Source organism: Pseudophryne corroboree, chromosome 7 (assembly GCF_028390025.1).
Source record: "Pseudophryne corroboree isolate aPseCor3 chromosome 7, aPseCor3.hap2, whole genome shotgun sequence".
Taxonomy (NCBI): Eukaryota; Metazoa; Chordata; class Amphibia; order Anura; family Myobatrachidae; genus Pseudophryne; species Pseudophryne corroboree.
The window spans coordinates 320978796-321002284 of record NC_086450.1 but is presented as its reverse complement, the minus strand read 5'-3'; the positions used below and the strand labels follow the sequence as shown (position 1 = coordinate 321002284).

Genomic DNA, 23489 nt, shown 5'->3' with positions numbered 1-23489 from the left:
GCCAGTCCCCCTTTTTACACATTGCGGCAGCCAGTCCCCCTTTTTACACATTGCGGCAGCCAGTCCCCTTTTTACACATTGCGGCAGCCAGGCTCCCTTTTTACATATTACGGCAGATGGTGTACCCCTTTTTACACATTGCGGCAGCCGGTCCTCCTTTTTACACATTACGGCAGCCAGTCCCCCTTTTTACACATTGCGGCAGCCAGTCCCCCTTTTTACACATTGCGGCAGCCAGTCCCCCTTTTTACACATTGCGGCAGCCAGTCCCCCTTTTTACACATTGCGGCAGCCAGGCCCCCTTTTTACACATTGCGGCAGCCAGGCCCCCTTTTTACACATTGCGGCAGCCAGTCCCCCTTTTTACACATTGCGGCAGCCAGGCCCCCTTTTTACACATTGCGGCAGCCAGACCCCCTTTTTACACATTATGGCAGACGGTGTCCGAGAGAGAGAGAGAGAGAGAAAGAGAGAGAGAGAGAGAGAGATACTTACCATCTCCCCGCTGACAGGCTCCTCGTGCAGCTTCCTCGGTGCAGGCAGGTGAGAAGGAGGAGGAGGGAGGGGGACTGGAGCCGCAGCAGCGCTATGTAATTGGTAGTAAGTGCCGCTGCAGCAGTCCCCTCTTCTTCCGTATTGGCTGCCTGGCGCTGCTGTGCAGGGGCGGATCCAGAAAAGAATGACAGGGGGGGCACCATAAGTGGTTGTGCTATCAAGGAGGGGTGGAGTTAGAAGTGGAATGGGCGTGGCGAAGTTTCAGTGCGTGTGACCAATTGTGTGAGGGGGTGTGGTCAAGTGCTCAATGTGAGTATCGAGTGTGTCTATGATCGAAATGCACTGCTGGAGGGGGTACAGGTCCACAGTTAGTTCTTATACCTTATGGGGATCATTCCGAAACGTTCGCACGCTGCTGGTTTTCGCAGCCGTGCGAACGGGTCGGAACTGCACATACGTAGCGGACGCAATGCGCAGGCGCATTATTGTTCAGCGACGGCCGTTGCTGGGCAACGACAAGAACACAGAAGAAAGCGATCGCAGGGGCGATCGCATGAAGATTGACAGCAGGAAGGTCTCCCCCACTCCCTCCCCCCCCAGCAAAAGACCGCTCACAGCAGCACCATTCTCTCTCCCCAGTTTACCCCCACTCCCCCCCCTGAGGGGGAGATACAGGGAGGGGGAGGGTGCTTAGTGATAGTCACAGGAAGAGTGAGGGTAAGGGTACTGAGGGTGAGATACAAGGAGGGTGAGGGTGCTGAGGGAGAGTTACAAGGAGGGTGAGGGTAAGGGCATTGAGGGGGAAATATGGGGAGGGTAAGGGCGCTGAGGATAGTTACAGAGAGGGTGAGTGCTCTGAGGGGGAGTTACAGGGAGGGTGAGGATAAAGGCGCTGAGGGGGAGATACAGGGAGGGTGAGGGGGAGAGTAAGGGCGCTGAGGGGGATTTACAGGATGAGGACAGGGACACTGAGGGTGAGCTACAGGGAGGGTGAGGGGGCTGAGGGGGAGATACAGGGAGGGTGAGGGGGCTGAGGTAGAGATACAGGGACAAATCATTTGTTTCAGGAAAGAAAAATATATTTCTCTATCGTCCTAAGTGGATGCTGGGGTTCCTGAAAGGACCATGGGGAATAGCGGCTCCGCAGGAGACAGGGCACAAAAAAGTAAAGCTTTACTAGGTCAGGTGGTGTGCACTGGCTCCTCCCCCTATGACCCTCCTCCAGACTCCAGTTAGATTTTGTGCCCGAACGAGAAGGGTGCAATCTAGGTGGCTCTCCTAAAGAGCTGCTTAGAGAAAGTTTAGTTTAGGTTTTTTTTCTTTACAGTGAGTCCTGCTGGCAACAGGATCACTGCAACGTGGGACTTAGGGGGAAAGTAGTAAACTCACCTGCATGCAGAGTGGATTTGCTGCTTGGCTACTGGACACCATTAGCTCCAGAGGGATCGAACACAGGCCCAGCCGTGGAGTCCGGTCCCGGAGCCGCGCCGCCGACCCCCTTGCAGATGCTGAAGCGTGAAGAGGTCCGGAAACCGGCGGCTGAAGACTCCTCAGTCTTCATAAGGTAGCGCACAGCACTGCAGCTGTGCGCCATTTTCCTCTCAGCACACTTCACTGGGCAGTCACTGAGGGTGCAGAGCGCTGGGGGGGGGGCGCTCTGAGAGGCAAATATAAACCTTATACAAGGCTAAAAATACCTCACATATAGCCCATAGGGGCTATATGGAGATATTTAACCCCTGCCTGACTGGAAAAATAGCGGGAGAAGAACCCGCCGAAAAAGGGGCGGGGCCTATCTCCTCAGCACACGGCGCCATTTTCTGTCACAGCTCCGCTGGTCAGGACGGCTCCCAGGTCTCTCCCCTGCACTGCACTACAGAAACAGGGTAAAACAGAGAGGGGGGGCACATTAATGGCTATATATATATATATTATATATTAAAGCAGCTATAAGGGAGCACTTAATATAAGGATATCCCTTGTATATATAGCGCTTTGTGGTGTGTGCTGGCAGACTCTCCCTCTGTCTCCCCAAAAGGGCTAGTGGGTCCTGTCTTCATTAGAGCATTCCCTGTGAGTTTGCGGTGTGTGTCGGTACGGGGTGTCGACATGTATGAGGACGATATTGGTGTGGAGGCGGAGCAATTGCCAAATATGCAGATGTCACCCCCCAGGGGGTCGACACCAGAATGGATGCCTTTATTTGTGGAATTACGTGATGGTTTATCTTCCCTTAAACAGTCAGTTGAGGACATGAGGCGGCCGGACAATCAATTAATGCCTGTCCAGGCGCCTCAAACACCGTCAGGGGCTGTAAAACGCCCTTTGCCTCAGTCGGTCGACACAGACCCAGACACAGGCACTGACTCCAGTGACGACGGTAGAAATTCAAACGTATTTTCCAGTAGGGCCACACGTTATATGATTTTGGCAATGAAGGAGACGTTACATTTAGCTGATACTACAGATACCGTAAAACAGGGTATTATGTATGGTGTGAAAAAACTACAAACAGTTTTTCCTGAATCAGAAGAATTAAATGACGTGTGTGATGAAGCGTGGGTTGCTCCTGATAAAAAGTTGATAATTTCAAAAAAGTTATTGGCATTATACCCTTTCCCGCCAGAGGTTAGGGCGCGCTGGGAAACACCCCCTAAGGTGGACAAGGCGCTCACACGCTTATCTAAACAAGTGGCGTTACCCTCTCCTGAGACGGCCGCACTTAAGGATCCATCAGATAGAAAGATGGAAGTTATTCAAAAGAATATATACACACATGCAGGTGTTATACTACGACCAGCTATAGCAACTGCCTGGATGTGCAGTGCTGGAGTAGTTTGGTCAGAATCCCTGATTGAAAATATTGATACCCTAGATAGGGACAATGTTTTACTGTCGTTAGAACAAATAAAGGATGCATTTATCTATATGCGTGATGCACAGAGGGATATTTGCACACTGGCATCTCGGGTGAGTGCTATGTCCATTTCAGCCAGAAGAGCCTTATGGACACGACAGTGGACAGGCGATGCGGATTCAAAACGTCACATGGAGGTTTTGCCGTATAAAGGGGAGGAGTTATTTGGAATACCTCAAGTCACTCCCCAACAGAGAAAGGCACCGACCTTTCAACCGCAGCCTTTTCGCTCCTACAAAAATAAGAGAGCAAAGGGTTTGTCGTACCTGCCACGAGGCAGAGGAAGAGGGAAGAGACACCAACAGGCAGCTCCTTCCCAGGAACAGAAGCCCTCCCCGGCTCCTGCAAAAACCTCAGCATGACGCTGGGGCCTCTCAAGCGGACTCGGGGACAGTGGGCGGCCGTCTCAAAAATTACAGCGCGCAGTGGGCTCACTCGCAGGTAGACCCCTGGATCCTGCAGATAATATCTCAGGGGTACAGGTTGGAATTAGAGACGGATCCTCCTCATCGTTTCCTGAAGTCTGCTTTACCAACCGTCTCTTCCGAAAGGGAGAGGGTGTTGGAAGCCATTCACAAGCTGTACGCTCAGCAGGTGATAGTCAAAGTACCCCTATTACAACAAGGAAAGGGGTATTATTCCACTCTATTTGTGGTACCGAAGCCGGATGGCTCGGTAAGGCCTATTCTAAATCTGAAGTCCTTGAACCTCTACATAAAAAAGTTCAAGTTCAAGATGGAGTCACTCAGAGCAGTGATAGCGAACCTGGAAGAAGGGGACTTTATGGTATCCTTGGACATCAAGGATGCGTATCTACACGTTCCGATTTACCCCGCACACCAGGGGTACCTCAGGTTCATTGTTCAAAACTGTCACTATCAGTTTCAGACGCTGCCGTTCGGATTGTCCACGGCGCCTCGGGTCTTTACCAAGGTAATGGCCGAGATGATGATTCTTCTTCGAAGAAAAGGCGTATTAGTTATCCCATACTTGGACGATCTCCTAATAAGGGCAAGGTCCAGAGAACAGCTGGAGACAGCTTTAGCACTATCTCAAGAGGTGCTAAGACAACACGGGTGGATTCTGAATATTCCAAAATCCCATTTAATCCCGACAACTCGTCTGCTGTTCCTAGGAATGATTCTGGACACGGTTCAGAAAAAGGTTTTCCTTCCAGAGGAAAAAGCCAAGGAGTTATCCGATCTGGTCAGGAACCTCCTAAAACCAGGAAAGGTGTCAGTACATCAATGCACAAGAGTCCTGGGAAAAATGGTGGCTTCTTACGAAGCAATTCCATTCGGCAGATTCCATGCAAGAATATTCCAAAGGGATCTGTTGGACAAATGGTCAGGGTCGCATCTGCAGATGCACCTGCGAATAACCCTGTCACCAAAGACAAGGGTGTCACTTCTGTGGTGGTTGCAGAAGGCTCACCTATTAGAAGGCCGCAGATTCGGCATTCAGGATTGGATCCTGGTGACCACGGACGCCAGCCTGAGAGGCTGGGGAGCAGTCACACAAGGAAGAAACTTCCAGGGAGTATGGACGAGTCTGGAAAAGTCTCTTCACATAAACATTCTGGAACTAAGAGCAATCTACAATGCTCTAAGCCAGGCGGAACTTCTCCTGAAAGGAAAGCCGGTGTTGATTCAGTCGGACAACATCACGGCGGTCGCCCATGTAAACAGGCAGGGCGGCACAAGAAGCAGGAGTGCAATGGCAGAAGCTGCCAAGATTCTTCGCTGGGCGGAGAATCACGTGATAGCACTGTCAGCAGTGTTCATCCCGGGCGTGGACAACTGGGAAGCAGACTTCCTCAGCAGACACGATCTTCATCCGGGAGAGTGGGGTCTACATCCAGAAGTCTTCAACATGTTAATAGACCGTTGGGAAAGACCAATTGTAGACATGATGGCGTCTCGCCTCAACAAGAAACTGGACAAATATTGCGCCAGGTCAAGAGATCCACAGGCAATAGCTGTGGACGCACTGGTAACTCTTTGGGTGTACCAGTCAGTGTATGTGTTTCCTCCTCTGCCGCTCATACCAAAGGTATTGAAGATCATACGGCAAAGAAGAGTAAGAACAATACTAGTGGTTCCGGATTGGCCGAGAAGGACTTGGTATCCGGAACTTCAAGAGATGCTCACGGACGAACCGTGGCCTCTACCTCTGAGAAGGGACCTGCTACAGCAGGGTCCCTGTCTTTTTCAAGACTTACCGCGGCTGCGTTTGACGGCATGGCGGTTGAACGCCAGATCCTAAAAGGGAAAGGCATTCCAGAAGAAGTCATTCCTACCTTGATTAAGGGACGGAAGGAAGTCACCGTGAAACATTATCACCGCATTTGGCGAAAATATGTAGCGTGGTGCGAGGATCGGAGGGTTCCGACGGAGGAATTCCAACTGGGTCGTTTCCTACATTTCCTGCAATCAGGATTATCTATGGGTCTCAAATTGGGATCCATTAAGGTTCAAATTTCGGCCCTGTCAATATTCTTCCAAAAAGAATTGGCCTCTGTCCCTGAGGTCCAGACTTTTGTCAAGGGAGTACTGCATATACAGCCTCCTGTGGTGCCTCCGGTGGCACCGTGGGATCTAAATGTAGTTTTAGATTTCCTCAAATCCCATTGGTTTGAACCATTGAAAAAGGTGGATTTGAAATATCTCACATTGAAAGTGACTATGTTACTAGCCCTGGCCTCTGCCAGGAGAGTATCTGAATTGGCGGCTTTATCTTATAAAAGTCCTTATCTAATCTTCCATTCGGATAGGGCAGAACTGCGGACTCGTCCGCATTTTCTCCCTAAAGTGGTATCAGCATTTCATCTGAACCAACCTATTGTGGTGCCTGCGGCCACTAGCGACTTGGAGGACTCCAAGTTGTTGGACGTTGTCAGAGCCTTAAAAATATACATTTCAAGGACGGCTGGAGTCAGAAAATCTGACTCGCTGTTTATATTGTATGCACCCAACAAGTTGGGCGCACCTGCTTCTAAGCAGTCGATTGCTCGTTGGATTTGTAACACAATTCAACTTGCACATTCTGTGGCAGGCCTGCCACAGCCTAAAACTGTAAAAGCCCACTCCACAAGGAAGGTGGGCTCATCTTGGGCGGCTGCCCGAGGGGTCTCGGCATTACAACTCTGCCGAGCAGCTACGTGGTCGGGGGAGAACACGTTTGTAAAATTTTACAAATTTGATACCCTGGCAAAGGAGGACCTGGAGTTCTCTCATTCGGTGCTGCAGAGTCATCCGCACTCTCCCGCCCGTTTGGGAGCTTTGGTATAATCCCCATGGTCCTTTCAGGAACCCCAGCATCCACTTAGGACGATAGAGAAAATAAGAATTTACTTACCGATAATTCTATTTCTCGGAGTCCGTAGTGGATGCTGGGCGCCCATCCCAAGTGCGGATTATCTGCAATACTTGTACATAGTTATTGTTAACTAATTCGGGTTATTGTTAAGGAGCCATCTTTAAGAGGCCCTTTCTGTTATCATACTGTTAACTGGGTTTAGATCACAAGTTGTACGGTGTGATTGGTGTGGCTGGTATGAGTCTTACCCGGGATTCAAAATGCCTCCCTTATTGTGTATGCTCGTCCGGGCACAGTACCTAACTGGAGTCTGGAGGAGGGTCATAGGGGGAGGAGCCAGTGCACACCACCTGACCTAGTAAAGCTTTACTTTTTTGTGCCCTGTCTCCTGCGGAGCCGCTATTCCCCATGGTCCTTTCAGGAACCCCAGCATCCACTACGGACTCCGAGAAATAGAATTATCGGTAAGTAAATTCTTATTTATATACACATGATGTGACTGTACATACTATTCTCAAAAAACCATACTTTCCTATTCAAAATAATCTAAATAATGAAGCATTCCCTGACAATATCGCACGCCCATGCCTCCCTCCCGGCATCACATTTACTATAATACTACAAGTGCATGGACTGTAATATAATGCTACTAGTGCCTGTAATATAATGCTACAATGCATTGGATATAATATAATTCTACAAGTGCATTGTAGCATTATATTACAGGCACTTGTAGCATTATATTACAGTCCACGCACTTGTAGTATTATATTATAGTCAAGGCAGTGGGCATTGTTTTGGAGCAAATACCTTACAGCAGGTTTGCCCCACTGGCTGGTACCTGAGGACTGGAAGGAGCCGACAGCGCATGGCGGGTACAGGTCCTAAGGGTACAGGAGAAGACAGCTGCTGCGGATGGCGTGATGTCTTCACATTACGTTGCGGGCACCAGGTTCCCTTTGGTTATTAGGCAGGGGAGGATCAGCGCCGGCGGCTAAGAGTGAGAGTGTGAGTAGTACACTTTCACTGCACAGCGTACACGGCGTGGTGTCAGTGGGGAGCACAGCACCACGCCGGAGATCGGTAGCAGAGATCCCCAGCGGCGGCGGGCTGCATCTGTAAAGTTCCTCCTCCTGCTCGGCTCCTCCGTGTGAGCAGAACAGCAGCAGCAGGTGACAGGAGAGGAGAGCAGGGGCAGGGGCAAACGCAGGATTTAGTGAGGGGGGTTTCCATGTGTGGGTGTGTGTATGTATGTGTGTATGTATGTATGTATGTATGTATGTATGTGTGCACGTACATGTGTGTGTGTGTGTGTGTGTGTGTGTGTGTGTGTATGTATATATATATATATATATATATATATATATATATCTAATGACAAAAAATAGGCACTCACTGAAGATGTTGCTTAATACCAAGGTGCCCTCCATATATGTAATAGGTGGCATGCCCCCCCCCCCCCACCATCCCCCCCATGCAGTAGAACCAGGCGGTACTCAGCGGTCTCTGTGAGTAAATCAATGTATTACAGTACAAAAGGCATAGTGTACCGACGTTTCAACGCCACATAAAGCGTTTTTTTTTCCTTCAAGCCTACAGTAAAGCACCTTGAAAAAAACGCCCATTGAAACATCGGTACACTATGCCTTTTGTAATACATTGATTTACTCACAAAGGCTACTAAGTGCCACCTGGTTTCCACTGCATGGAGGGGTGCATGCCAGTCTCCACCCAGGGAACTACTGCACCAGGGACATGCAGTATTGCACCATATAATACACACAGAGTAACACACAAACACATATACACAAACACACACCCAAACATACATACACAATCACATACATACACACATACATAAATTACTACAAATACAAACATACATACAGTTACAGTATGTAATTACCCTTCCACCAGGCGCTAGCAGCACTGTAAGGACGGAGGGAACTTGAGCAGCCAGCAGCTCCCCCTTCACCCCTCCGGACTGTTTATAGTAGAGAGCTATGGTAGCTCTCTGCTGCCGCTGCAGTGCAGCGGCTCCGCGGTCGCGATCGCGGCTTTTACCTGAGATGGAGACAGCTGTGTCTCCATCTCAAGAACAGGAGATTCAACTCATCAGGGGGGCGTGCGCCACTGAGGGGGACATGTCGGGTGCCGGAGGCGGATGCGCACAGCGGCGGGGGACATGTCGGGGGCGGGTGCGCACAGCAGCATGGACAATACAAAACATCTATTAAAAATGACAGGGGGGGCACGTGCCTTGGTGCCCCCCCCCTAAATCCGCCACTGCTGCTGTGGATGCTGGGATGGAGGAACTACATCCCAGCATCCACAGCAGCGCCAGGCAGCCAATACGGAAGGAGAGGGGGCTGCTGCAGCGGCGCTTACTACCAATGAAATAGCGCTGCTGCGGCTCCAGTCCCCCTCCCTCCTCCTCCTCCTTCTCACCTGCCCGGCGCTGCTCTCTTCTCCCTCCATAGCGCGGCGGCGCACAGCACAGAACAGGCGGCATGTAATGAGTCAATTTGACTCATTACATGCCGCTGGCCGTGCGCCCTCAGGGCAACTGCGCTGTGTGCCAAGCCCACTTGGCACACACGTAGTTACGGCCCTGCGCGACATGCCCCCCAGCAGTGCCAGATACACGCGACATGCCCCCCAGCAGTGCTAGATACATAAAATGGCCACACAGTGCCAGATATGTCCCCACAGTTCCAGATACATAAAAGCCCCCACAGTGCAGATATGACCCCACAGTGCCAGATACATAAATGCCCCCACAGTGCAGATATGCCCCCACAGTGCCAGATACATAAATGCCCCCACAGTGCCAGACACATAAATGCCCCCAGTGCCAGACACATAAATGCCCCCAGTGCCAGATACATAAATGCCCCCACAGTGCCAGATACATTAATGCCCCCACAATGCTGATATGCCCCTACAATGCCAGATACATAAATGCCCCCACAGTGCCAGATACATAAATGTCCCCACAGTGCCAGATACATAAATGCCCCCACAGTGCCAGATACATAAATGCCCCCACAGTGCAGATATGCCCCTACAGTGCCAGATACATAAATGCCCCCAGTGCCAAATACATAAATGACCCCACAGTTCCAGATACATAAATGCCCCCACAGTGCCAGATACATAAATGTCCCCGCAGTGCAGATATGCCCCCACAGTGCCAGATACTTAAATGCCCCCACGGTGCCAGATACATAAATGCCCCCACAGTGCATATACGCCTCCACAGTGCCAGATACATAAATGACCCCACAGTTCCAGATACATAAATGCCCCCACAGTGCCAGATACATAAATGCCCCCACAGTGCAGATATGCCCCCACAGTGCCAGATACATAAATGCCCCCACAGTGCAGATATGCCCCCACAGTGCCAGATACATAAATGCCCCCACAGTGCCAGACACATAAATGCCCCCAGTGCCAGACACATAAATGCCCCCAGTGCCAGATACATAAATGCCCCCACAGTGCCAGATACATTAATGCCCCCACAATGCTGATATGCCCCTACAATGCCAGATACATAAATGCCCCCACAGTGCCAGATACATAAATGTCCCCACAGTGCCAGATACATAAATGCCCCCACAGTGCCAGATACATAAATGCCCCCACAGTGCAGATATGCCCCTACAGTGCCAGATACATAAATGCCCCCAGTGCCAAATACATAAATGACCCCACAGTTCCAGATACATAAATGCCCCCACAGTGCCAGATACATAAATGTCCCCGCAGTGCAGATATGCCCCCACAGTGCCAGATACTTAAATGCCCCCACGGTGCCAGATACATAAATGCCCCCACAGTGCATATACGCCTCCACAGTGCCAGATACATAAATGACCCCACAGTTCCAGATACATAAATGCCCCCACAGTGCCAGATACATAAATGCCCCCACAGTGCAGATATGCCCCCACAGTGCCAGATACATAAATGCCCCCACAGTGCAGATATGCCCCCACAGTGCCAGATACATAAATTTCCTCAGTGCCAGATACATAAATGCCCCCACAGTGCAGATATGCCCCCACAGTGCCAGATACATAAATTTCCTCAGTGCCAGATACATAAATGCTCCCAGTTCCAGATTCATAAATGCCCCCACAGTGCAGATATGCCCCCACAGAGCCAGATACATAAATGCCCCCACAGTGCCAGATATCACCCCCACAGTGCCAGATATCACCCCCACAGTGCCCTGCCCAATACATAAATGCCCCCACACAGTGCCCGATCCAGAAATGCCCCCACAATACCTGCGGTGCTGGGAGGCGGAATCTGCTGAGGGCTGACTGTTGGGGGAGTCTGCTAAGGGCTGAAAACTGTTGTGTGCGCGCTGACTCCGGCGCCGCACAGCGCACACACAACAGTTTAGGGCAGGCCGGGTAGCGCTGCAGGAAGGCTTGGCTCCAGGCACGAATATGCGGCACCCATTAAGGGTCGCACCCAGCACGGCCTCTCTATTCGAACATGCCTGGAGCCGGCCCTGCACCCAAACCTCTGTACTCAGACCTGCACACACTTTCCAGGTCAGGACACATTCCGGTCCCCTCACTTGACACTCCTGGCTAGGTGGTACGTAGGTCTAGGTCTCCGGCCTTCTCTCCTCCAGCAGTTTTTTGCTGTTTTTCTGGGCTTGCGCTACTCTGCTCAGCTTGATTCTGTGGGGAGGACTCACTGCATTTGCTTCAGCTACTCTCCTTTTACCTCTCACTAATTGGGAGAGGTGTTATCTAGCTTCCAATGGCTGCCTCAGGTCAAATATAGTAGCCTGGGACTGTGAGCAGGATTTATAGTGAGGGGGAGCCTAGTGCAAGAATTGGGACCATAGTGATAGCATGGCTAATCCATATCATGCCAGGGTGTGACTGAAACATAGTGGGTGTGGCCACACCCTTCAGAGTAATAATTCTGACCCCAGACAATTGGGACAAACGTCAGAAGGACTTCAGTGCAGAAATTCCTACATCTGGTTTTATACTCTACAAATGATTGATGTAAGAAATACATGCATAATTGCCATCCATAGGCTCAGTTAAATGACGGTTGAAACGACTTCCGGTTCCAGCATGGGAGAGTGAGCAGCTTCTCCCATCAGCTCCGTTCTCAACGCCAGCCCTCCTAGCAAAAATGCTGTCCACCTCGGGGAAACACCACTCCCGGTCTCCACGTAGGAAATAGGAGCCGGTGGAGAAGTTTTTGGCCACACCCGCCGCTCCTAAAGTTCCCGCATCGGCTCAGCCACCGTGTCAAGAGAAGCGCCGGGGAGATGGCGCTGGGCATAGTGAACGCTCCGGGCACGCCAGCTAGTTAAAAACCTACAGCTTATCTCTTTATAGACGCGGAGGAGATACCCGCTCGCAAAGGTAACTGTTCTTCTTCTTATGAAGAAATGGTTTTAGTGATTCAAGCCACCATGCAGGGGTGTATCTACCCATTGGCCAGGATGGCACTCGCCAGGGGCGCCAGCCGAGCGGGGGCGCCACCCGACGGTGCCACCCTCGGCCAATGGGTGGAATCCCTTAAGCTGTAGTGTTTGTCAATACCTGCTGTGCCGAGCTGCCTGTGCATTGCCTGGGATGGAGGGTGGAGGATCGCTCAGCAGGCAGGAGCTGGCACCGGTGTCCGGCACCGCAATGCACTACAGAGAAGAAACTGAATATAAACTGCAACTCCCAGCAACCCTTGCTGTCGGGAGCTCCTGGCGGCAAGGGCTGCTGGAAGCTGTAGGGTTTTTTTTGCAGTTTCTTCATGTATTTTAATGCGGTGCCAGACACCAGCGCCGACTCCTGTCTGCAGAGCGATCCTCCGCCCTCCATCCCAGGCAGGTCGGCACAGCAGGTATTGCCAGACACTATGGCTAACTGCTGGGATGTTGTGGGGTGGGGACTAGGGTTTTGTGCTGTGTGGGGAGGCTATGTATGTGCTGGGAGTGGGGGAGACTACAGCTATGTGCTGGGAGGGCGGTGGGGACTATGGCTATGTGCTTGAGGAGGTGAGGGGCTATGTGCTGGGAGGGGGACTATGGCTATCTATGCTGGCAGGGAACTATTGTTATGTGATGGGAGGGGGATGGGGACTACTGTATGACTGTTTTGGGAGAGGTGGAAACTACGGCTATGTGCTGGGTGGACTACGGCTATTGCTTGGGGAGGTGAGGGCTATGGCTATTTACTGGGAGGGGACTATGATTATGTGTTGGGAGGGGGATGGGGATTATGACTCTATGACTGTGGGGGCATATCTGGCACTGTGGGGGCTTATCTGGCACTGTGGGGGCATATCTAGCACCATGGGGGTACATCTGGCACTGTGGGGACATGTGTATCTGGCAATGTGGTGGCATATCTGGCAACATGGGGGAATATGTGTATCTGGCACTGTGGGGGCATATCTGGCACTGCGGGGGCATATCTGGCACTGTGGGGGCATATCTGGCATTGTGCGGGCATGTGTATGTGGCACTGTGGGGGCATATGTGTATCTGGCACTGTGGGGGCATATGTGTATCTGGCACTATTGGGGACATGTGTATCTGGCAATGCAGTATTGGGGTCATATGTGTATCATGCACCCATTTTCATTGGCCATGTGGCCACACCCTTTTTTGTGTGACGGCGTGCACACGCAGTACCACTAACTTTTTTTTTTCCTTCACCACTGGGTAGTGCACTGCACTGCACTGCACCTTTTTGCACTACTATTTTATTATACTACCTGGCCTTGGGTGGCATTGCATCCTCAGCCAGGCCAGGCACTGCTGATGTCTCCTCACAGTTATAAGCATTACTGTGTGGGCATAATGTGTAAAGGGAACTGCTACTGTCTGGGCATGATGTGTATAAGGGTTACTACTGTGTAGCGTAATTTGAATTGGGTAACTATTGTATGGTCATCATGCCCCTTTCCCACAAGATCATGTCCCTTTTTTGCACATGCACCTTCCCTATTTCAAATATGGACCCCTAGATACACCCCTGCCACCATGACACCTTTGCTGCAAAAAGCTGTGTCTATTATCACTGCTCAAATGCAGCATCTGTCTGGTAGAGTCTCTGAGACTGAGAAACATATCAGTGACACCATGGATAATGTTGCAGGCTTGCACAAACCTGTCCGTGCCTTAGAAACAGAGAACAAACGTCTTGCTGAGAAAGTAGATAATATTGAGAATAGAACCAGAAGAAATAATTTGAGAATCACTGGTCTCCCAGAGTCACTGAAAGGTGCCCCTTTGGAACATTTTATGCCTACCACTCTCCCTAAACTACTACATATTGAAAAGGACTGCGCTGATATTGTTGTGGAGCGGGTACACCGCATAGGTGATTATACAAGACAGCCCTCACAGTGCCCGAGAGTGGTAATTTTCAAGACTTTAAACTATCTACATAAACAGGCAATTTGGAAGGCGTCCCGCAAACTTAATCCCATTCAGTGGAAGGGCACACTTTGTGCATATTCCAAGATTTTTCAGTAGAGCTCTCCAGACTCAGACGCACGTTCTCTCCAGTTTGCACGGCTCTAATTAAAGCTAATCGTAGTTTTACTATGATGTCCCCGGCACGCCGGAGAATATTTACGGGATCAGGATTTTCTGACTTCTCTCCGGCTGCGAATGCAGAGGCATTTCTTAGAGAGGAGTCAGCTGAAGAAGGCAACATTGATATGTTTCAGGCTTTGGATGAGTGAGACCCCTTGGAACTTCACTGCTGAATGCTATTTCACTTCCTGAGGTTGCAATATGTTGACTCGTTCAATTATCCAAAATACTGGATTATTTGGCAGTATGTAATTGCTATATCTGTTTATATCTGTGATTACTTGTGTTTGATCTTTATAACACACTGATTTATCGGAAATTTCTCTTTTATAACTACTTTGGCTGGAGTGGAGGACCGGAACTGAGCCGTTCCTTTTCTCCTAGAATTATATGTTACTTGGTACATTGTTTGTAATCCTGGTTGTGCAAATACTGGGCTTTATCTGGAAGTCCTTAGGTAGGACATTTCTTCACTGCTCGCGATTGCTTAGTTTTATTGTTTATTTTCGGTCTATTTATTTTTCCCTCATGTGTTTTCCCTGCCTATGCCCCTCCTATACGTCTTCACGATTTACAATGCTCTATATTGACTATTTTATTGCATGCAAATGCTACCAGTTGCTATATGCCAATCTGGCATTAAACGTTTGGACGCTCTGTTCTCCAAATTTCTTTGACAGAACAAGTGCCAAGGATTTCTAAGACTAAACTTACTACACCTAGGAAGAAAGGGGGATTGGGCTGTCCTGATTTGAAAGCGTATTCTTACGCAACTCTCTTTAGATATATCAGTGCTTGGATACTAAATAAATCTCAATATATTGATCTTTCCCTGGATCTAGCCATTTTTTATCCATACTCGCCTAGTGCCCTTCTTCAGTCTTAACTATCTCTTATACCTCTGAATTTTCGAAACCATATTTTGTTTACAGATACTTACAAAACCTGGATTTCGATTAATAAATGTTGTGGTAGTAACCCATAGATTACCCAATTCATTCCTTTATGGGGAAATCCCTCTTTCTCACCATCACAAACGAACCCTTGGTTTCATATTTGGCAATCTAAAGGACTAGATGTATCGTGTAAGGTTTTTGACCCAGGTGGCTACTTACAGTATATTCTTTTGATGATATCAGTCAGTGTTTTCTACTGCTGAACACTTATATGTTTATGTATCTCCAGATGCACCATTTTTTTAACCTCGATAAAAGCTCCCTCACCATTTATAGCCAGTCAAATTATCACTCTTTCACAGGTTAATTCTCTAGATACGCTATTTCACTTTCTCATACAGAAGGTTTATAAAGTTAAATATTTGTATCGATTACTTCTTAACTCTGTTACACATGTACAATGGGATTTACTACTGGCTAAATGGAAATCAGATATTCCTTCGCTGATTGATATTTCTGAACTGACAGAGTCATATACGTTTTCATTAAAAGTATTAACCTCTGCTTATCTACAAGAAGTTCACATTCGCACTCTACATAGAGCGTATATTACCCCTCATCAGAGAAGATATATATTCAGGGAAGAACAGGGTCATTGTTATAAATGTGGCACTGCTATAGCAGATTTCTCACATTGTATGTGGGACTGTTTCAAACTTAGACAATTTTGGTGTAAAGTCGTATATATTTTATTAATAATATGTCTGATCTGCAGTTGAGTCCAGACCCAAAGGCATGTTTAGGGATAAACTTTTCAGCATGGTCCCTGGGTAAGGATATGAAGCTTATTCTTCCTCTCTTGATAGCCGTTGTTACTGTGAGTAAAAAATGTATATTAATTCATTGGATGAAAAAAACTGCTCCTCGTCTTGCAGAAGTCAAACATAAACTTCTTCAGTTTTTATATTATGAGAGGAAGTATACATGTTTCGACTTCTATCCAGGAGTTAAAAGGTTTTATGTTAAATGGGCCCCATTTATTGATACCTTGGAAATGGAAACCCAACTGCATATTTATAAAGCCTTTGAAAATTTCAGTCCTTGAACTCTCTTACTGAACTGTAAAGAAAGAGAAAAGATCATCTTTAGAAGTGAATTGTTGAGCTCTGATATTTGTTGAATCGTGTAGACCGCCCCTCCCTTCTTTTCTATGTCTCTTCCCCTACCCCTCTTTCCCCACCCCTCCGTCATTTTGCTTGTCTTGTAGTTTTTGTTTTGATATCGCAGTACTTATTTGCATTCATTTCCATGGTCTATGGTACTATATGTTTCCATTTATGGGGGAAAAAAGGAACAGATTTGTGAGTTGATTTATTTAACCGGTGGTTTCTATTCTTCAGTCCGATGTTCCTTGGGGTAGTGGTGCTCTTCCGATCACTACTGATTTGTCTTATTTCATGATCACAACTTTGAAGAATTGGAGTTTTCATGAAAGACTTTAGAGATGTATCCATTTATTTTTCTTCTCCCTCTTTTATGCTTAGGGGATGTTTTTCTGTGATATTCCATTGTATGCTTAAATTTTGTTTGTACTGCAAAAATTTTCAATAAATATATTTGTAAAAAAAATTAAAAAATGACGGTAGAAATGATTGAATTTCTATTTGTCCCCATTGCTTCTGATCCACAGCCACCAGTACTGGTATTCACTTTTATTGAGCTGGAGGAAAATAGGCATGAGAAAGGGGGAAGAGGAAGACAAGAAGGGAGAAGGTGTAGAGCAAGAAGATAGTAGGTCAGATGGGAGAAAAAGTAAGGGAAAGCCAAAGGCAGGTGCTAGTAGGGCAGTGACAGGGCCTCTCCTTCGGCCTTGCACTGTGGGCAGAGGCAACACTCATACAACCCTAATGCCCTGTCTAGCTGGAAAGGCTGCCTAGCCCTGTGACCCATCTTGTAAGGTTATTAAGTTTCATCCAAATAATATTCAATCTAATCAACACTATTATTAGCCTTTTTATATATTGATGCAATTAAACTTTGTTTAATTGCATCAGTTTCTAAGCTGTTCCTAAAACAAAGTTTCCTGACATTTGAAGCAGTTTACAGTACAGATTATTACAGGAATTTTCTCTTTAAATCATTTTAAGTGTGGCTTTTTGTAATTGGGTAACTGAACAGGAGTGCATGGGTATGTGATTTTAATTATGATTTTTGTGATTATGTATGTTTTACATTTTGACTACATCAGATCAAGAAAGAAGAAACATGGGCCCTCATTCCGAGTTGTTCACTCGCAAGTGAATTTTAGCAGATTTGCTCATGCTAAGCCGCCGCCTACTGGGAGTGAATCTTAGCATCTTAAAATTGCGAACGATGTATTCGCAATATTGCGATTACACACCTCGTAGCAGTTTCTGAGTAGCTTCAGACTTACTCGGCATCTGCGATCATTTCAGTGCTTGTCGTTCCTGGTTTGACGTCACAAACACACCCAGCGTTCGCCCAGACACTCCCCCGTTTCTCCAGCCACTCCTGCGTTTTTTCCGGAAACGGTAGCGTTTTTCCCCACACGCCCATAAAACGGCCTGTTTCCGCCCAGTAACACCCATTTCCTGTCAATCACATTACGATCGCCAGAACGATGAAAAAGCCGTGAGTAAAAATCCTAACTGCATAGCAAATTTACTTGGCGCAGTCGCAGTGCGGACATTGCGCATGCGCATTAAGCGGAAAATCGCTGCGATGCGAAGATTTTTACCGCGCGAACAACTCGGAATGAGGGCCATGTTTCCTACTCAATAAGCAGATTAGGTGATCCTGTAGATTGTACAGAGTGGCAGCTCCCAAGGTCCCAATGAACCAGTTCCAATTGTCTAGATCTGTGCTGGTTGATGATTTGAGGAGATACTGCCAGTTGTTTATATTATTTTTACTTTAACACAATGAGAAGAGGGACTAGTCTAGAGCCATGAAAGTTCAATATATAGGAACAAAATGGGTTACATTAAATCTACAATATCTGATTTCAGACAGCTCTTATCTGGTGCAATATTAAAGTCCTATTGTGATGGGGGACTAGCAAGCAAGGACTATACTTGAAAACAAACATTTTCTACCCTTTTGCCAATTTCAGTAACCTGGCTCTGTAAACTGCAATATTATTCCTGAACCTCTCCTCAAATCGAGGCACACCATTCTGCCTGCTCTGTACTAAGAATGCATTCACTCCACCCAACTCCTAACTATAGCAAAGTTACTCTCCACAGAGTATGTGCTTATCTTGTTGTAGAAATGTATGTGCCCCGAAAAAAGGGTTCACTACGATATGCCGGCGGTCGGGCTCCCGGCGACCAGCATACCGTCGCCGGGAGCCCGACCGCCGGCTTACCGACAGTGTGGCAAGCGCAAATGAGCCCCTTGCGGGCTCGCTGCGCTCGCCACGCTATGGGCACGGTGGCGCGCTAAGCGCGCCACATTATTTTATTCTCCCTCCAGGGGGGTCGTGGACCCCCACGAGCGAGAATAAGTGTCGGTATGCCGGCTGTCGGGCTCCCGGCGCCGGTATGCTGGTCGCCGGGAGCCCGACCGCCGGCATACTGAAGACCACCCCCGAAAAAATCTAGGGCCACTTGCACTAATTGTAGCATGTGTAGAGTTACAAGCTGCATTTTGGCTGGAGTGAAGCTGCTTTATGCTTTGTAAATGGTCACCATGTTTCATTTTAATCTGCAATTTTATTTTCATATATAAAATATATATTAAAACAGAATGTGAGAGGACGTGTTCTTCTAGAGCTTACAATCTAAAAATAAATGTCACGGTACTGGCTAAAAATAGACAACAAATAAGTAACTGTACAATTTAAAATACAAATCCTGTGTTATTTAAAAGTATATGTTTATTCCTGTAAAACTTTATCCACTCTCCCTTCATTGTACGTCCATCAACAATTGCCATTAACTGTATTCTAAAATAGAAGATGCCATCTATGAATAGCAACAGTAAGCTTCCATTATTCCATGATGCTTTTAAGACTGACGCTCTTCTAGCAGACCTTGTTTTCAGATGGCACAGTCTTTAAAAAGCTTTGAGTAAGAACAGGCCATGACGTGCATATGCTGAATGCATAGTGCTTCACTCACTGAGGGGTAGCTGTATGAAAGGTCAAAATGGGGTGGGGGTGGGGGGAGGAGAGGTATCGGCGCACCGCTTCCCCCTCCCATGTATGACTGCGGCGGTGTGCCCCTGTCTAGCTCGGCGCTGCTATCTAAATGCTGGCCAATACATGAATGGTCAGTAGCACTTACCGTTCCGACACCTGCAGCTATCAATTTTGACAGCTGTAGGCGTCGTTGCCCTATCTCCATAGTAGGGACCGTTCTGTCTAGAGATAGCTACTGAGTGAATGTCTCTGCACATTGACTTAAATCTTGCAGGTGTTCAAATGATTTGAGTCATGAAAAGTTGATGTGTCGGGACATGATACTCAGTGGGCAGCAGCCTCTCTCTATCTCCCTCCAGTTCAACTCACACTACTCTGCGTCCTGACTCTTCCCCAAGTCCCTCCCTCGACTCTCTCCTCTGGGCTCCATCTCTGGACTGGCTCTGTGTCCTGACTCCTCCCAGAGTTCCGGCAGTCACTCTGCAGTGCATTTACGGCATGAGCCACGTTGCGAGACACTGTATCAAGCCGATCCACTGATATGACTCACATGGCTCAACACACTTCAATGTCTCACTTTGCTCAAACCTAGGGGCAGATTTATTAAGCTCGGTGAAGTGATACATTGGAAGGTGATAAAGCACCAGCCAGTCAGCTCCTAACTGTCATTTTTCAAACCCAGCCTGTAACATGGCAGTTAGGATCTGATTGGCTGGTGCGTTATCACCTTTTACTTTATCACTTCACCAGGCTTAATAAATCTGCCCCCTAGTTCTGTCCCTGGCTGCGGTGGCAGTCGGCTCCAGGTTGCATGTGAGATCTTGCGATAGTAGCAAGATCTCACGCATGCACACTGGTCTGGCCAGGGGGAGAGAAAAACAATGCATTAGCACTAGGCTAATGCGCTGTGTGCTCAGATGGGGATCGCCAGAGGAAGGGGGGGGTTCACTCCTCCGCTTTGGAACACAAGATGTTTGTACTTCTTGTCGGTGTAGCTTCCTGCTGCGCCTCAGTAATGTTCTGTGATGCTATAATACATGTCTCCCTGAGTGTGATGGCACACTGCATCAAATGGTGACTTACTGACATACAAAATAGGGGGATCCAGTCTTTAGGTCGACAAGACTTAGGTCGACACTGTCTAGGTCGACCCCTGTTGGTTGACAGTAAGTAGGTCGACATGGTTTCTAGGTCAACAGGGACTCTAGGTCGACATACCAGGTCGACATGACAAAAGGTCAACATGAGTTTTACACTTTTTTTTTCTTAATTTCTTTAATTTTTTCATACTTTACGATCCACGTGGACTACAATTGGGAACGGTAACTTGTGCCGAGCGCAGCGGTAGTGGAGCGAGGCACCTTGCCAAAAACATGGCAAGCGATGCGAGCCATGCGAGGGGACGCGGTGCACTAACTGGTGTTTCCGGTCACTCTATGAAGAAAACGACACCAAAAACAATTTAAAAAACTCATGTCAACTTTTTTCATGTCGACCTAGTACATATCGACCTAGAAACCATGTCGACCTACTTACTGTCAACCAATAGTGGTCGACCTAGACACTGTCGACCTGTCTAGTCTATCTAACATACCACACCCTATAATAGGCATCTTGTGTGAACAATAAAAATTCTAAAGCAGCATTTGTATCTTTTTATTTAGCAGTCTAGCCTTCTATCAACACAAATGCAAGGACTGGTGACCTTTGTACGTACTGATACCCTTCTACTGTTCAATGCCAGGAAAGCATGACTCGCAGCAACGGGCATGGAGCCAGAATGATAAAGCAACTGAGTAAGTTAAAAATATTGTTGCCATTTGTTATTTTTTTGACATGTAGTGAAAAACAATTGGTGTCAGATTACGACAGCACAGAACAACAAAGGAGAGCATGATGTACACTGGGAAAAATAAACTACAAACCTTTTGTTACATAGGGCTAACTGGTTTGGAAGTAAGAAGCTCCCAAATACAGTCCTCAGGCACCCTAACTGTACAGGCTTTAAGGATAACCAAGCATAGGCACAGGTGACTTAATTATTAAATTATTACCTCAATCAATTTAATTTTCCATGGCTATCCTTGGTTAACCTGGGCCTTGAGGACCTGTTTGGGAACCTCTGGTGTACACAGCCCATGGTACAGATAGAGCAGCTTGTTTCATTACGTCAGAGCATCTATGGATATTTTTCCATAGTGCAATCCAAGCAGAACCACCTTTACAAAGCTATGAATATAGGACACTTGGTTATCCGTGCTGCAGGTTGGATTCTATAAGTTTGATGCTCTTTACTTGTCCCAATTCTTTAGTGCAAGTCATTTATGCTGCACTTTTTTGGGAAACAAACAGGGATCAATTAGTGAATTTATTTTCCAAACTCAAATGTTTTCATTGCAATATCTACTGATTTAATTCACCCCTCTCTAGGATACAGTGGAAATTAAAGGCCATTTCAATGAGCAGAACTGTAAGTGTACATTATAAATAATAAGTAACCTTTTTTTGTGGGGAAAATAGAAAGTTGCCCATCCTTCTGCAAAGCAAGGAATGCTGAGGTACTATACTGCAAATTTCTTCTCTCTCTCTCTTTCTCTCTCTATCTCTCTTTATGTAATTGCAATAATCCCATGAAACTAAGGGGGTCATTCCGAGTTGATCGCTCGCCAGCCGTTTTTAGCAGCCGTGCAAATGAATTGTCGCCACCCACTGGGGAGTGTATTTTCGCTTTGCAGAAGTGCGAACGCTTGTGCAGCAGACCAGCCCTGTAGTTACTCTTCATGTGCGTTGATTCTAACGACTGAGGCACGGCTTTTGACGTCACACACCCGCCCAGCGAACGCCCAGCCACGCCTGCGTTTTTTCTGCCACGCCTGCGCTTTTCTAAGCACTCCCTGAAAACGGTCAGTTGACACCCAGAAACGCCCTCTTTCTGTCAATCTCCTTGCGGCTGGCTGTGCGATTGGAATCGTCACTAGAACCAGTGCAAAACCACAATGGACTTTGTACCCATACGACGCGCGTGCACATTGCAGTGCATACGCACACGCAGATTAGCCGTTTTTTCCACTGATCGCTACGCATTGAAAAATGGCAGCTAGCGATCAACTCGGAATGACCCCCTAAATCTCTTGTTTGCATGTTGCTGCACTAGTAGAAGCACAGATTTGCCCAAGTCTGCCATACTACTCCCATTAGATGTGTGTATTGGTAAAAGTAGGCATGTGACTTCACAAGAGTTTTTGGAAATGCGCCCTGATGTGTTTCTGCAAATCAAGATGCCACGTCCACGACTAAGATCTTTGTCAACCTAGTGGGTGTAAGTACCCTGATCTGCTCCAGTCCATCCACAGCTTGCTGCATCCACTGAACCACAGGCAGTCACTACAAATGTGGCTTACATTAATTTGTCTGCATTTACCATGTAAGTTCAACCATCTAGTCCTACTATCTACCCTGTTTCATCGCTACTACAATATCTAGGTCTACACACCAGTCTGTGACAACATACACAAACCAACAAGGCCTTGCTACATCCAGGCCTACACACCTTCTAGACCTCTGTATCATAGCCTTCTCAAATCTGAAAGGGAGGCTTTGGCTTAGTTTGGACTGGTACCCTACCATCTTGCCACAAGTGTATTGTGTTATCCAGTTTGATGAAATACAACTTGCCTTACTGCAACAAAGCCAAGTCCATTGCTTTTCTAGCGGCTCCCATGTATCTGCTTATTCTTCTAAACCTAACCTTTGTAGTGCACCCAAGATGGCTGCCTTGCCTGGTAAGCTTGTAGGTAGGGTGCACAATCCAATTTAAAGATTCTGTGGGTATCAGTTATTTAGTATCTCACTTTCTGTATTTTGTGATTTCCTAATATGTACAATATCACCATGTATTGCTTATCCCACCCACTGTAACCTATGTAGTGTACTCGCCTAGTGATATGATGTTATTCATATATTGTATTTCCTATATTGTAAATCCTAATTTGCCTCTGGGGGTGGATGTTCCTAATTTGTATAGTGCCAAATCTTAAATCCCTCTGTTCCTATGCCACTATGCCCAAACCAAATTACAAAATATAGCTTTCACAAAACAAATCTACAGTATAAGGC

The 23489-nt window shown here is 47.4% G+C and overlaps 1 long non-coding RNA gene across 1 annotated transcript in view; it reads left to right on the top strand.

The window, feature by feature from the left end:
- Positions 1–21845, top strand: part of LOC134943639 (uncharacterized) — a 34440-nt gene extending 12595 nt beyond the window's left edge. Inside the window, exons 2-3 of the long non-coding RNA XR_010181650.1 lie at positions 21038–21169; positions 21804–21845. This is a non-coding gene — a long non-coding RNA (uncharacterized LOC134943639). The remainder of the gene's footprint in view (positions 1–21037; positions 21170–21803) is intronic.
- The last annotated feature ends 1644 nt before the right edge of the window (positions 21846–23489 follow it).